We start from the raw sequence: 15,832 nt of genomic DNA on the forward strand, positions 1-15,832 counted from the left end.
GTGTAAGCCCCTGGACAGTAGTGATCATATCCTGCCTATGGTAACTGCCCAGTAAAAGCTGCTTGACTTGGCCTCTACCACTTTCACTGGAAATGATGTCCTCCCTTATAACTCCCTAAGGGGAAGAACCTAGTGTTATTCTCCATGTAAAAATCCTTCATGTAGAAACAAGTATTATTAAACTGCTTCTTAGTTTCATCTTTTCCACTTTTTATTTACTTATTTATTTTTTATTTATTTAAAAATTTTTTTTAATGTTTATTTATTTTTGAGACAGAGAGAGACAGAGCATGAATGGGGGAGGGTCAGAGAGAGGGAGACACAGAATCCGAAATGGGCTCCAGGCTCTGAGCTGCCAGCACAGAGCCCGACGTGGGGCTCGAACTCACGGACTGCGAGATCATGACCTGAGCCGAAGTTGGCCGCTTAACCGACTGAGCCACCCAGGCGCTCCTACTTATTTATTTTTTTAAAAAATTATTTATTTAAGGTAATCTGTATGCTCAACACGGGGCTGGAGCTCACAACCCCGAGATCAAGAGTTACACACTCTTCTGACTGAGCCAGCCAGGTACCCCATCTTTTCCACTCTTTTTTTTTTTTTTTTTAATTTATTTTGAGAGAGAGAGAGTAAAGGAGGGAGGGAGAAAATCTAAGGTAGGCTACATACAGTGGAGAGGCTGATGGAGGGCTCGAACTCCTGAACCCTGAGACCTTAACCTGAGCCAAAACCAAGAGTCCGACGCTTAACTGACTGAGCCACCCAGGCGCCCCTCTTTTCCACTCTAATATATTTTTCCCCCAAACGTATTTTTTCTTTTGTTTGTTTTCCTTCCTCCTTTTTTTTTTTTTTTTAACTGTTGTTCTTTTATTCTTTTGCTCCTCTCTGAGTTTAATTGCAGAATCTGAGATGGTGCAGAAGGTGAGAATCCAGAACTGACTGAGCAGTAGCTGCCTTTTACCAGAGTGAGGGAAGAAGTGAGGATTGTGGTGTGTATGTGTGTGTGTGTACGTGTGTATGTACACATTCTAAGCAAAAGGAACAGCATGTGGAAAGGTACAGAGATAAAACCATAAAATTTTGTCTCATCTGCAGCTATATATTCATCCCTTAGAACAGTGCCTAGCCCTAACGTTTATTAAGTGAATATATCAATGAGTTAACTGCTCCCGTGATGATCAGTAGTTTTTACTAGTTTTCTTTCTACATCATGCCCATCTTCAGCTTATCATTTCAGTTATCATGTGACCACGACCCTGAAATGCCAATCAGTAATAATCAGAGCCAGTATTAACTGAGTAAGTAGATGAGGCAGTAGAGAGAGAAAAAGTTTATACTCAGGTGCCATATAACTGTTCAAATCTCAGCTCTGCCATTTGTAGCCGTGTGTCTTTGGGCAGGTCATTTATTCTCTTGGTGCCTCTGTTCCCTCATCTGTAAAATGGGACTAGTAATACCTGCTTCACAGGGTTGTTGTGAGGATTAAATGAATTAATATAAAATCTTTAAGGAACTAAATCTAAGTTTTAATGCAAATCTTAATCTTAACCTCATCATCTTAGATGAGTTAACTGAAGCTTGCAGAAGTTAAAGAGCTTTCCCATAGCTAACCAGCTGGTCAACAACTGGGATTCATCTTCTGTGCATAGTCTGTCTACTGCGGTGGCAGGCAAATCCCAGATAATGAGGGAAGTTTTGTGCTTAGGCCTCCTTTTAACATAAAAAAGGTGGGTGGTGCCCTCGGAACCGAGAGGCAGTGGAAATAAAGCAGCGTGGATGTTGAGGAAATGGTTGGAGAGAACAAATGTGAGAAGGAGGGAAGAAATGGAGAAGTGACTGGGGGTGAAGGGGTGATCACTGAGAAAGAAGAGGGTAGTAAGTACCCTACACTTGGAGCACAGCCTGCTCCTCGTTCTTGAACTTGTTCTTATGTGCTCTGTTTTTGAATGTCTTCAAGACCAAGTTCAGATTATGATGTCAAAATTATTTCTAGTCTCTCCTTGTAGAGTTATGACTCACTTGGACATTACATTAGTGAACAAAGCAGTATGATTGGGTTTGTTTGTAACCCCCATTTCTAGGGATTTACTATCATTTCTCTTGCAAATGATTGCATTTTTTTTTATGTTCTCTGAGAAGAGCAGAGCCATAAACTTCAAATTAATGGGTCACAGTTTACTCTTTTAAAGTTGTTACCTGCACAATATTTTGGTCATCTTCTGGAGCTATTCATTTATTCTACAGTCTAATATTCATTTTATATTATTTTCATATTCCTTTCCCTTTCCTCATGACAGTCCTAAAGGGGGAATTCTAGAAAGAACAAAAAGAAGGTGAGCAAGCTGTGGAGCAGAGAAAAAAAGTTATGTCCTTTAAAAACTAGAAAAGCCTGGGAGAAACAGGAACAGACTGGGGATATTGTGCCATGTGTAGACCATCTTGTTTCTCTCATAAGGGGGTTTGAACCTCAAGAGATGGAATGTGGGGATCATAAAAAAAGAAGCATGCAAAGGGTGCATCTTCCTTTTTTCTTGCCTGCACACCCCGCTTTGGGGTTGAATGCTCCCCAAGAGGGGCATTATAAAGCCTGGAGTAGAGAAAGTCAAGAAGTGGTTGAGATTACTCTATTGAACAACATAATATAAATAGTGACTCTATAGCATCCTTAAGCCTTTTTTTTTCTGGGTAAGAATTTGTACCTGAGTCAGTGCTGGAAGTAGTTACTGCTTTCTGTGCTGGACTGCTACCAAGATGATCTCTCTCTCTCTCTCTCTTCTTTTTTTTTTTAAAGTTTATTTTGAGAGAAAGAGACAGGGAGAGTACATTAGCTACCCAGGAACCCAAGTCTTTCAGACATTTTCCTTCTGGACTTATCTTTAAAGGAGGTACAGCTATTTATTGGCGATAAACTTTTCGAATTGACAGATCATTTTCTCTTTTTATATCTGTGGCTTTACATAAATATATGGTTTCATTTAAACAAGAGAACAGCTCTCAGAATCCTAAACTATATTATAAATTTTATTTTATTTATATTTTTTAAATTTTTTAATGTTTATTTGTTTTTGAGAGAGAGAGAGAGAGCACACGAGTGCAAGCATGAGTGGGGGAGGGGCAGAGAGAGAGGGAGACACAGATCCGAAGCAGGCTCCAGGCTCTGAGCTGTTAGCACAGAGCCCGACGTGGGGCTTGAACCCACGAGCTGTGAGATCACAACCTGACCCAAAGTCAGATGCTTAATTGACTGAGCCACCCAGGTGCCCCCAAACCATATATTTTTTAAAAATGTATAATATAGATGGGGCACCTGGGTGGCTCAGTTGGTTAAGCATCTGACTTCAGCTGAGGTCATGATTTCACAGCTTGTGGGTTCAGAGCCCTGCATCACATTCTGTCTGTGCTGACAACTTGGAGCCTGGAGCCTGCTTCAGATTCTGTCTCCCTCTGTCTCTCTCTGCCCCTCCCCCACTCATGCTCTGGGCCTCTCTCTCTCTCTCTCTCTCTCTCTCAAAAATAAATACATTAAAAAAAAAAAGTATATGGTTTTAAGTTCCTGGCACTTAACTCACTCTGGGTCATTTCTAGAGAGTTTTGGGTGCTCTCAGAGGTTAGGCATTTCTGGGATTCAAAAAGCATAGTATTTCTGTTGTTTGTCATATTTAGAGTTTTAACAGCAATGTGTTCATTACTACTGTATTCTACATGTTAGATTCTAGGTTCTAATTTCTAGGTTATAAGCAACCAAGAAAATGATGACATTGGAGCTCCTGTATGAATAAGTTTTTATGTACCTTGTATATCAGGGAATAGCTAGTGAGTCAGCCATGACTTGGGGTCTAGGTATAGTAGTTTTATAATAATTTTATTTTTATTGATTGATTGATTGGAGAGAATGTGATAGATTGATTGATAGATTGATAGAGAATGTGAGTTGAGGAGAGGGGCAGAGGAGGAGAGAGAGAGAGTCTTAACCAGGCTCCATGCTCAGCATGGAGACCCATGTGAGGCTCAATCCCAGTACCCTGGGAGTATGAAGTGAGCCAAAATCAAGAGTCAGATACCCAACCAACTGAGCCACCCAGGCTCCCTAGTCATTTTCTGATCCTGATCAGTTCTCTTACTTTTGCTACACTAGTGTCACTTCACTTTCTTAGTGCAGTAGAACAGCTCCACATGGCCATATGCCCAGCAAAACAGACAATAAATACATAACTTAGAGATATGATACCAAATGCCTAATTTTCCTACTCAGATCCTTGATCAACATCCATAATTAATCTGAATGTATCCTCTATTTAAAGGATAGAGGAGGAAAACAGTAGCTTGTGTCTGTGTGTGCGTGCGTGCACCAGCCACAAGGAAATAGACTGCTGTGCAGCATTGGGAAAACAGGTTGGGACTGATGACAGGTAAAGCCCTGGCACAGACTGTTGAGAGAAGGAGCATGTTGGCTCTCCCTCCTAAGGATCTTTAAGACTGGGACATATGCCCAGTTTTCAGAAATGAATTAGGTAAGATCTGTCAAAAAAGGCAGAGGGATGGGTCAGATTAAAAGAAGTGGCTCTTTTCTCCAAAAGAGAATCTGAAAGCCATTCCCAGGCTCATACATTCTCTCCCCAGATTACCTGACCTCACTCTTCTCTGATGTGTGTGTGAAAATTAATGATCTTTACACGTCATCTTTATTTATTTTTTACTGGGGTTAGAGTAAAGCATGTTTGTCAGAACGGAGTGAAAGTTTTACTTCCTTCATAAAAGAATTTTTCAAGTTTTCCTTCTTTTTCTGTGCCCTGGAACATTTTATTTTTTTTTTCTTCTTTTTTTTTTTTTTTTAATTTTTTTTTTCAACGTTTATTTATTTTTGGGACAGAGAGAGACAGAGCATGAACGGGGGAGGGGCAGAGAGAGAGGGAGACACAGAATCGGAAACAGGCTCCAGGCTCTGAGCCATCAGCCCAGAGCCCGACACGGGGCTCGAACCCACGGACCGCGAGATCGTGACCTGGCTGAAGTCGGAAGCTTAACCGACTGCGCCACCCAGGCGCCCCTAGCCCTGGAACATTTTAATAGTGTAAGAATTCTTTGAAAGTTTGATAGAATTCACCAGTAAAAACACCCTGAGCTGTTGCGGGGGGTGGGGATGGAGATGCGGGTAGTTTTCAGATACCCTTCTGATTTCTTTATGATAATTAGTCTCTTTGAGTGTTTAATTTTATTTTGGGTCAATTTTAGTAACATGCTTTAACATATTTTCTTAGCTTTTATTATAAAAAATTTGGCATATAATTGAATAGAGAACTCATTTATTTTTCTAAATTTCCTCTTTTACTGGCGTGATACACCCTTTCTCACAAACTTTTGAACTAACCACTTAATTTATACAGACCTGCCTTTGCTGGAGAACCCTAGCCATCTTCATTAGTGAAAAGAAGTATCTAGAATGAACTCAGTTTATTTGTTTTCTATTTGCTGGACAGGGAGGTGATGGCTGTTCTGCACATGTATTAGTCAGGGTCCAGTCAGGGTACAGAAACAACACCAGTTCCTGTAATAGAGAGAATTTAACACAGAGTTGTTAGCTGGTAATCAAGTTGGTAACTAGGTAAGTAAAAAGGTTAAAAAAAAAAAAAAAACCCTCTAAGATAACAGAAATCTAGCAACTGGAGAAACAGCTGTACTACTCTGTATCAATTTGGTCGGAGTACCATGACAAAATCTCACTGACTGGGAAGCTTAAACAACAGAAATTTATTTCTTCACAATTCTGGAGTCTAGAATTCTGAAATGAAAGGTGTCTGCAGGCCTCTGTCATTGACTTGTAGGTGATCATCTTTTCTCTGTCTTCATATGGTTTTCCTGTATAGCTGTCTATATCCAAATTCTTCCTTTTTATAAAGCCACCAGTGATATTGGATGGCGGGGGAGGGGAGTAGGACTTCAACATACAAATTTAAGAGGGACACAATTCATCTCATAACATATCCTGAGGATGAGGAAATCGAAAGAAGAGTTTGGAATTATTAACCATTAAAGGCCTAGAGAAAGGGCCCTGTAGAGCTAAACTCAGACCTTTTAGGAAATGGGGGAGTTGGTCTGGGGCCTGTGTCTCTGAGGTCACAAATCTAAATCACCACACAAATTAAAATGTAAGTGTAGACTTCTACTTCTGCTAAAATAGAGTAAGGACTGGTTTTGAGGACATTTTTGGTGGGAGAGTGATGAATTTGTTTACTATCTTAATTGTGATGATGGTTTCACAGACCTATACGTTTGTCAAAACTTAAAAAATTGCCATGCTGGGGTGGCTCGTTTGGTTAAGTGTCTGACTCTTCATTTTGGCTCAGGTCATGATCTCACAGTTTGTGAGATTGAACCCTGCGTTGGGCCTTGCACTGATAGCACAGAGCCTGCTTGGGATTCTCTCTCCCCCTCTTGTTCGTATGGGTGCTCTTTGTCTCTCTAAATAAATAAATAAATAAATAAATAAATAAATAAATAAATATAAATATTGAAAAAAAACATAAAATTATGGGCTTTAAATATGTGATGTATAGTTTACAGCATGCCCATTATCCTTCAGATAAACAGGTAAAAAGGCTATAACTATTAAAAAAATTTTTTTAAATGTTTATTTAGTTTTGAGAGAGAGAAAGAGACAGAGCATGAGCAGGGGAAGGGAAGAGAGATGGGGAGACACAGAATCTGAAGCAGGCTCCAGATTCCAAGCTGTCAGCACAGAGCCCGACGTGGGGCTGGAACTCATGGACTGTGAGATCATGACCTGAGCCAAAGTCAGATGCTTAACTGACTGAGCCACCCGGGTGCCTCAAGGCTATTACTATTAATAGGAGTATTTTTTTATTTTTTATTTTTTTTTAACGTTTATTTATTTTTGAGACAGAGAGAGACAGAGCATGAACAGGGGAGGGTCAGCGAGAGCGAGACACAGAATCTGAAACAGGCTCCAGGCTCTGAGCTGTCAGCACAGAGCCCGACGTGGGGCTCGAACCCACATACTGCGAGATCGTGACCTGAGCCGAAGTCGGACGCTTAACCGACTGAGCCACCCAGGCGCCCCTATTAATAGGAGTATTTAAGAGTCTCAAAACTGATCTCTATCTGCAAATTGTTATACGCCAACCTGACTTATACTTCATTTACTCTCTAAAACACTAATGTGCAGTTGGCATGTCAGTGACTTGCTTTGTTGTGAAGGTTTTCTATGCACATACCTGAAACAGGAATGCTAGCTGGCATTGGCCTTAAATTTTGTTTCGTGTGAATCTTCTCTTCCTGACAGGATTTTTGCAGCCCTTGTAGCCTTATATGATGTTTACAGGGTGAGACATTTCATTAACTCATGGCATTCTCACCAGCCAGGTCAGTGCAAAGAAGGATGGAGAAGGGAATAGTCTTGCTGAAATTAGGCTATAACTAAGTAGACACACGTACAGGAAAAGTATTCCCTACGAGGTGATGTTCTGCTCTCGCCTTTCTAGCCTTGGGTTCTCTGTAATTGTGCAGTGCCTTGTGCCTGAAAATCTTCCAGATCTCCCGTGAAATACCTGATTAAAAAAAATTTTTTTAATGGTTACTTATTTTTGAGAGAGAGAGAGAGAGAGAGAGAGAGAGAGAGAGAGAGAGAGAATGCGAGAGAATGCGAGAGAATGCGAGAGAATGCGAGTGGTGGAGGGACAGAGAGAGGGAGACACAATACAATGCAGGCTTCGGGCTCTCAGCTGTCAGCAGAGAACCCGACATGGGGCTCACACCCAGAAACCGAGAGATCATGACCTGAGCTTAACCGACTGAGCCACCCAGGCTCCCTGAAGTATTTGATTTTATAACATCCTTGTAGAAAAAAGTTACGATAATCAAGACTTGCTGAGTAAGAATGAGGTCAGCAACAGATTTTTAAAAATCTTGTTCCTTTTCTCTTTATCTCTTCTCTCTGTTAAATAATTCAAGAAATATCTAGAGAGCACTTGGGTGCTGGGCACATTTAGCTGTTATGTACTTCTAGAGGCTTGTTATTCAAATCGTGTTTGGTGGAACACAGCATCAGCATCACCTGGGAGCTTATTAGAAATGCAGAATCTTAGTCCTTCTCCAGACATGCAGAATCAGTATCTGCATTTTAACAAGATACCTCGGTGACTTGTATGTACATTTAAGAGGCACTGTTCTAGACAGTTCTCCATTGCTCTGCCATTAAATGTTGTATCGACTTTGAGAAAAGTAACTTTTATGTCATTAGCAAATGAAGGAGAGAGAAATAATAGTACAACCCACTTCCTGTGTTATTGGGAGGATTTAGTTAGATAAGCTTTCTAATTCTTTTAACACACTTGCTGGTACCTAGTCAGTGCTTTTTAAAAAAAGTTTGTCATTATTGTTGTTGTTATTACCAGTATTATTTTGTAGTCAAAATAAAAAACTCTGGTAAAACATTCCTTGTAGCAACTTTGCTTCTAGTTCATTTATTTGCTTGTAATGCTGATAGAGACATTATTCCAAGAGACAAGACAGATAAATACAACCCTTGATCCTGGATTGGATCCTGAACCAGAAAGGGAAGGAGCGAAAAGGAACGCTCAGGTTGTCATAACAAAATACCCTAGGCTGGGTGGCTTAAACGATAAACATTTATTTTCTCACAGTTCTGGGTGCTGGCAATTCAAGATCAGAGTGCCAGCACGGTGGCTTCTGGTGAGGATGCTCTTCCTGGCTTGCTGTCATCTTTCTGTATGCTCACATGGCGGATTTCTTGCTCTCTTCCTCATCTTCTAAGGCCCCTAATCTCATCACGAGGGCCCCACCCTCAGATACCACCACATGTGGTTTAGAGTTTCAACATACGAATTTGGTTGGGGAGTGAGGAAGAAGGACATAAGCATTTAGTCCACACGGGATCGGTTTTGTTGATGTTGCTATCTCTCTAAGTGACACTATTAGAGGCTGGAATTTAAGTGATGTGGATTTAGATGGTGACGAATCTCTTTCTAATGAAATGCTGCACAAACAAGTAATTTTCAGAAGAGGACTGCATGTATTTAAGGGCTTTGAACAATGACAGTGCTGTGATCCATTGGTTGAAGTGGGATGATGGCTGCTTCGGAATCTTAACTTTTCTTCGGTTTCGCCAAGGAACTTGTCAAGCTCGTGGCTGGCCGCTTGTACTCCTTAGCTGTAACAGGCTGTGGATCACATCCATCACATTCCGGCCTAGATCCCCAGAAACCAGTACAACGTTTGGCACAGGGCAGGCATTTGACACAAGTGTGTTGAATATATGAACAAATGAATGAGGCCAGAGAAGCAGGTCCCCATTTCCCCAACATTTCCATTCCCTACATTTGTCGGGGGGTGGGGGGCAGATATAACGTCAACCCTACAGAAAAAGCTGCAAGAGCAATAAAAGGAACTCCTATATGTGTATAGACTTTACCCAAAGCCACATATGTTTTTAAAATGTTTACATTTTATTGAACAATAATTTCAAATTTATGAGATTTTCAAGAAAAATAGAAATAATAATTCAAAGAACTACCCTATTCCCTTCATCCAGTTTTCCAAATTATTAACAGTTTACATTTGTCTTTTCCTCCTATATCATTATGTTCTTTCTGAAACATTTGCGATTAAGTTGCAGACGTGTTGCCAAATCACCCCTAAATACTTCAGTGTGTATTTCCTAAAGTCAGGGACATTCCTATATAGCCCTGATGCCTTCATCAAAGTCAGGATATTAACATTGCTACAATACTTTTATGTGATCCGCTCAATTCTCTCCAACTGTCCAATAATGTCATTTATAGAAACGAATAGTGATGACATCATTAACACTGCCTTACCTTCCTTTCCTTTCTAGGTCAAGATTCAATCCATAGTCATACATTGTATTTCCCTGTGAAGTCTGTTTTGTTTCTTTCAATCTGCATTTCCTTAGTTTTTCTTTGTGCTTTATCATCTTGACATTTTTGAAGAATATATAGGTCAGTTATTTTATAGCATTTTCTTCAATTGGGCTTGTCTGGTGTTTCTTTTATGACTAGATTCAGGATATGTCTTTTGGTATGAACACCACAGAAATAATACTGTTTTCCTCTCAGTGCCTCATATCAGAAGGTGGACAGTATTTCATTTGCTCATCACCCATGATGTTAACTTTTGTCACTTGGTCAAGATGGTGTCTGTGATATGTCTCCACTGTAAAGTTCACTAATAAGTAATCAATAGATATTTTGTCAGGATTTACTTTGAGCCTGAATACTTCATATTCTTTTTCTCATCAAAATTTTACTCAGTGAGTTTAACATCCATCTCTTTGCCTGATCATGTATTCCAGTGATGGTTGCTGAATATTATTTTGTAATTACATCATTCTTTCTGCATTTATTATCTGGCATTCTACTGTAAGTGCTTTCTTTCTTTCTTTCTTTCTTTCTTTCTTTCTTTCTTTCTTTCTTTCTTTCTTCCTATCATTATGGACTCATGGATTTCTGTTTTATTGAATTGGTTATGATCTGTTACTATCATTAATTGTTATTTTATTAACAGCTTTATTGAAGTATACTTGACCGTATAATAGGTTGTATATATTTAAAGTATACAGTTTGAAGAGTTCTGGTGTATGTAGTATTCTATTGTATTGATTTATCATAGTTTGTTTATTCCTTCACATACTGATATATGCCTTTTAAAAAGTGTTTTTTTTCTAGTTTGGGACTATTGCAAATAATGTTGCTATGAAGAAGTACAAGTCTTGTACAGATCTCTGAACATGTCCTTGTAGGGGCATATTCTTTAATTCTCTTGGTTAAATGTCTACGATTGGAATGGTTGGATCACAGAGTAGGTATATATTGAACTTTTAAGAAACTGATAAATTATCAAAGTGTCTATATTATTTGAGATTATTCTTACCAATATATGTACACTTCCACTGTTTGATGTCATCACCAACACTTGTTATGGTCAGTCTTTTTTATGGTAGCCACTTTAGAGTATACATAAAGTACTATTTTATGGTTTTATTTTGCATTTTCCTAATCACTGATTTTATTTTTATTTATTTATTAAAATTTTTTTTTAATGTTTATTCATTTTTGAGAGAGAGAGAGAGAGAGAGAGAGCGAGCATGAGCAGGGGAAGGGCAGAGAGGGAGAGAGGGAGACACAGAATCCGAAGCAGGCTTCAGGCTCTGAGCTGTCAGCACAGAGCCCAACATGGGGCTCGAACTCACAAGCCGTGAGATCTTGACCTGAATTGAAGTCAGATGCTTAACACCCAAGCGCCTCCATATATTTTGATGAAGTGTTTATTCAAATCTGCTCTTTTTTATTGGGTCATCTGTCTTCTTACTGTTGAGTTCTAAGAATTCTTTTTTTGTTTTTTTTTTGAGAGAGGGCACTGGTGAGTGAGGGGTGAAGAGAGAATCCCAGGAGGGGCAGAGAGAGAGAGAGAGAGAGAGAGAGAGAGCGAGAGAGAGAGAGAGAGAGAGAGAGAGAGGGAGAGAGAGGGAGGGAGGGAGGGCTCATGTGAAGCAGGGCTCATGCTCAAAGGATATGGGACTTGAACTCATGAACCATGAGATCATGACCTGAGCCAAAGTCAGATGCTTAACTGACTGAGCCGCCCAGGTGCCCAAGTTCTAAAAATTCTTATGCATTCTAAAAACAAGTTGCTTATCAGACTGTATGCTTTGCAAATCTTTTCTCCAATCTGCAGCTTGCCTTTTTATTTTACTAGTGTTATTGATAGTACAAAGGCTTTTAATTTTAATGAAGTCCAATGTATCCATTTTTTCTTTTGTAGTTTGTGCTTGTTGTGTCTTACTTGAGAAAATTTTGTATAATCTAAGGTCATTGAGAAACTGTTCTGTGTTTTCTTGTGTGTCTTTAATGGCTTTAGCTCTTTTTGTATATGGTTTGGGGAAATGATTGGGAATTTTTGTATATAGTTTCAAAAATAAGGAAATAATAGGATCTTCCTTCTTCCTTCCCTTCCCTTCCTCCATCCTTCCTTCCTCCCTTCCATTTTCTTTCTCCTTCTCCTGTTCCTCTTCCTCCACCTCCTCCTCTCTTTTCTTTCCATATGACTTTCCAGTTGTTCTGGCTCCATTTGTTGAAGATTATCCTTTTCTCATTGGATTGCTTTGGTGTCCTCGTAGAAAAGCAATTGGCTATGTATGTATGTCTTTTAATTTATTTTTATTTTTTTTAAGTTTATTTTTATTTTGAGAGAGAGAGAGAGGGAGAGAGAAGGCACAGGGGAGGGACAGAGAGAGAGAAGCCCAAGCTGCATCTGCACAATCAGCAAGGAGCCCGATGTGGGACTCAGAACTCATACTGTGAAATCATGACCTGAGCTGAAGTCTGAGGCTTAACCAACTGAGCCACTGAGGCACCCCTGTGTATATGTATTTTTAGCCTTTTTATTCTATCTCAATGATCTCTGTGTCTCTGTGTCGATATCATTCTGTCTTAATAGCTGTAGCTTTATATTGAGTCTTAAAATTGGGCAATTAATTCTGCAACTTCATTGTTCTTTTGACAAAATTGTTTTCAATATTCCAACTCCTTTGCATTTCCTTATAAAAATTAGCTTGTCAATTTCCATACAAATCCAAACTTTGGAGTTAGGGTTTGACTATGTTATAAATCCCATCTCTGCTGGTTCCTAATGATTTGATCTTACCATATGTTTTAAACTCTCAGACTCTCAGTATTTCATCTGAACATTGGAATAATAATGCCTAATACAGCTCTTAATTATACTTATGATATACTTAATCTGGTACCTGGCATAACTGCTCAATGAATGGTAGTTATTGTTATTTTTGAGGTGTTTTAGTGGTTAAATTGTTTAATTACATGCAAGTAATATTTATTTAAGTTAACCTCAAATACTGGATGGAGGGAACTCTGGTTATATCTTTCTCCCTGCCATCTAGGTAGGTCCATTGCTGTGGAAATATCATGTTCTTTATTTTAATAATAAATCTTTGGGGAAAAGTTCCTGCTTCAGCCTCTTGATGGAGACTCAAAGTCAAAATTTTATTTATTTATTTATTTTTAATTTTTTTTTTTTAATGTTTATTTATTTTTGAGAGAGACAGAGACAGAATGCGAGTGGCTTAGGGGCAGAGAGAGAGGAAGACACAGAATCCAAAGCAGGCTCCAGGCTCCGAGCTGTCAGCACAGAGCCCAATGCGGGGCTCGAACCCACGAACTGTGAGATCATGACCTGAGCTGAAGTCGGACGCTCAACCGACTGAGCCACTCAGGCGCCCCTCAAAGTCAAATTTTTAAATTTTTTTTTTTCCAACGTTTTTATTTATTTTTGGGACAGAGAGAGACAGAGCATGAATGGGGGAGGGGCAGAGAGAGAGGGAGACACAGAATCGGAAACAGGCTCCAGGCTCTGAGCCATCAGCCCAGAGCCTGACGCGGGGCTCGAACTCACTGACCGTGAGATCGTGACCTGGCTGAAGTCAGACGCTTAACCGACTGCGCCACCCAGGCGCCCCAAAGTCAAATTTTTAGAAAATAAATTACTAAGATTGCTTTTTGACTACAATAATGATATATTGGAGCTCTCTTTAAGCATTTAAAGCATTTTGGGGAGGCCTTGGTAAAATAGTTAATTTGTACCCTGAGGAGAAAACCTTAAACATGGATGAGATTCTAAATAAATCTAAGTAACAATTTGGCAGCAGGAGAGGACATTTTCTCTCTCCTTAAGTTGCTCTTGACAATGGACACTTGACCAGGCTAATCAAATGTGACTTCTGTCATCAAAGTTAGTAAGGCATGAAAGACCTTCAGCGAGTCATTCATTACATTACCCATTTGAAAATATCTCTTGTGTCTAGTTAAGAGTGGCCACTTGGTGCCTTCTCTGCAAAGTGAGGGTGTTAGGTTTTGGGGACAGTGTTTAATAGTTCACAATTTGCTAATCCCTGTGGAGGCTTTTTTTTTTTTTTAATGTTTATTTAGCTTTTGAGAGCGAGAAAGAGGCAGAGTATGAGTGGGGGAGGGACAGAGAGAGAGGGGAGACACAGAATTCGAAGCAGGCTCCAGGCTTTAAGCTGTCGGCTCTGTGTTGACACAGAGGCTGAAGGGCTCGAACTCACGGACTGTGAGATCATGACCTGAGCTGAAGTCTGACACTTAACTGACTGAGCCACCCAGGCACCCCTCTTCTACTCTTTTTAACTTGGGCAGTTTGTAAATAATTTCATGCTACTTTCTCTAAAGATCATAGCCTTTCCCAAGTTTATCTCCTTCATCCCAGATAATCCTTATCCAGAAGGGGGAAAGCACCCATAGCCACAGTAGGAATGCGTTAACTAAGGCAAAGAGGATATGCAAGCATTTCCAAATTTTCTTAGTCTAACCCTCTTTTCCTTTTGTAGTTAACAGATACAGCTATCAAATCTTAGATGTTATAGCACCTAGGGACATTTTTACAAGTTGGTGTATTATATTCTTTTTATTTTGAGCTTTATTTGGTTTCTCATCTTCAGGTGAGTTTTTTAATCAACCTCTAATTTTGTCATAAAGTCATTCATTTTTGCAGTTCGTCATCACGCAATGGTGTTTGCTCTGTTTACATCTCACTTTTTATAATTTAACAAGGGATTTTCAGTTAAATAAACCTCAGTCAGCTTGTTTTTTGATTTGGGAAAATGCAGATTTCATCAAATTGGTGAATCAATTTCTATTAGACAACCTCATGAAGTACAGAGTCCAGGGAATAATTTTATAACAGATACTTGCCAGTTTCAGTAAAAATGCTTCTTTGGGCATTGCGAAATAAAATGCAAATTTGGGTTAGTAACTGGTTTGATAGATGTGTTACTGAATTCCAGCACACAGCCAATTCTAAAGGTAAATTGTCATCTGGTGGCAAGGTTTTCAACCAGTACCCATAAGGGGAATATGCAAGTCCACAAATGTCAGGATTTGCAGATACTGTGTGATAAGATTGCACTGGGCTTTGGAAGACCGATAAAAATAAGTGGCTGATAGTATCGACTGGTGCTGGGGGTTCCCAATGGCTGCTGGACCTATGCCTATTAATTTGTCTGTGCTAACTGAATAAATGAAACTATTTTGGAGGAAGGGAGATTTATAAGAATCTACACCGATTTGGCTTCTCTAGATGTTATGATGTGGAGCAATTTATTTAACTCTGTGTGTGTGTTAGCTGTGTCTTATTTCTCTCATAAAATTCTGGCTACTTTTATGTTTTAATGCAGGATGGTGTGGAGCTGAGCTGTGCAGTAGGATTCTCTATGATGATGGAAAAATCCTGAATTTTCACTGCTTAATATTGAGGCCATTAGACTCATGCAGGTACTGAGCACTTGAAATGTGGCGAATGAAAACGAGTAACAGAATTTTAAATTTAATTTAATCTTAATAAAGTTAAACTTGAATAGCCATATGTGGCAAATGGCTACCATACTGGACAGTGCAGTTCTAGACACTGACATATTGGCAATCCTCCCTTTCTAGGTATGAGTGGGAACAACTGCTACATTAACATGCATTGTAGAGGAGTGGCTACTGAACATTTCCGTTTCAGATGTAGAACAGAATTCTCTCTTCTCTTACCCTGAGGTAAGCATTATCTATAACATTTATTTGATTAGTATCAGGTCTTTTGTCAACTTTTTTCTTTTCTTTTTTGTCTTTTCTCTGTGATAAGAGTTGATTGTTCTTGACTCCTGTGTGTCTCTTCTTCATTTAGCATGTTTATTGAGCATCTGTTATGTTTCAGGTACTGTCTCAGTGCTAGATACACAATAGTAAATAAGACTGA

At 39.4% G+C, this 15,832-nt stretch overlaps 1 long non-coding RNA gene across 1 annotated transcript in view; it reads left to right on the plus strand.

The window, feature by feature from the left end:
* The window catches only part of LOC121036206 (uncharacterized), a 149,568-nt gene that overhangs the window by 8,477 nt on the left and 125,259 nt on the right, over positions 1-15,832 (plus strand). The window contains exon 2 of the long non-coding RNA XR_005793279.1: positions 15,267-15,363. This is a non-coding gene — a long non-coding RNA (uncharacterized LOC121036206). The remainder of the gene's footprint in view (positions 1-15,266; positions 15,364-15,832) is intronic.

The sequence above is a fragment of the Herpailurus yagouaroundi genome, unplaced genomic scaffold (genome assembly GCF_014898765.1).
Source record: "Herpailurus yagouaroundi ecotype Mexico unplaced genomic scaffold, PumYag 162, whole genome shotgun sequence".
In the NCBI taxonomy this organism is placed as follows: Eukaryota; Metazoa; Chordata; class Mammalia; order Carnivora; family Felidae; genus Herpailurus; species Herpailurus yagouaroundi.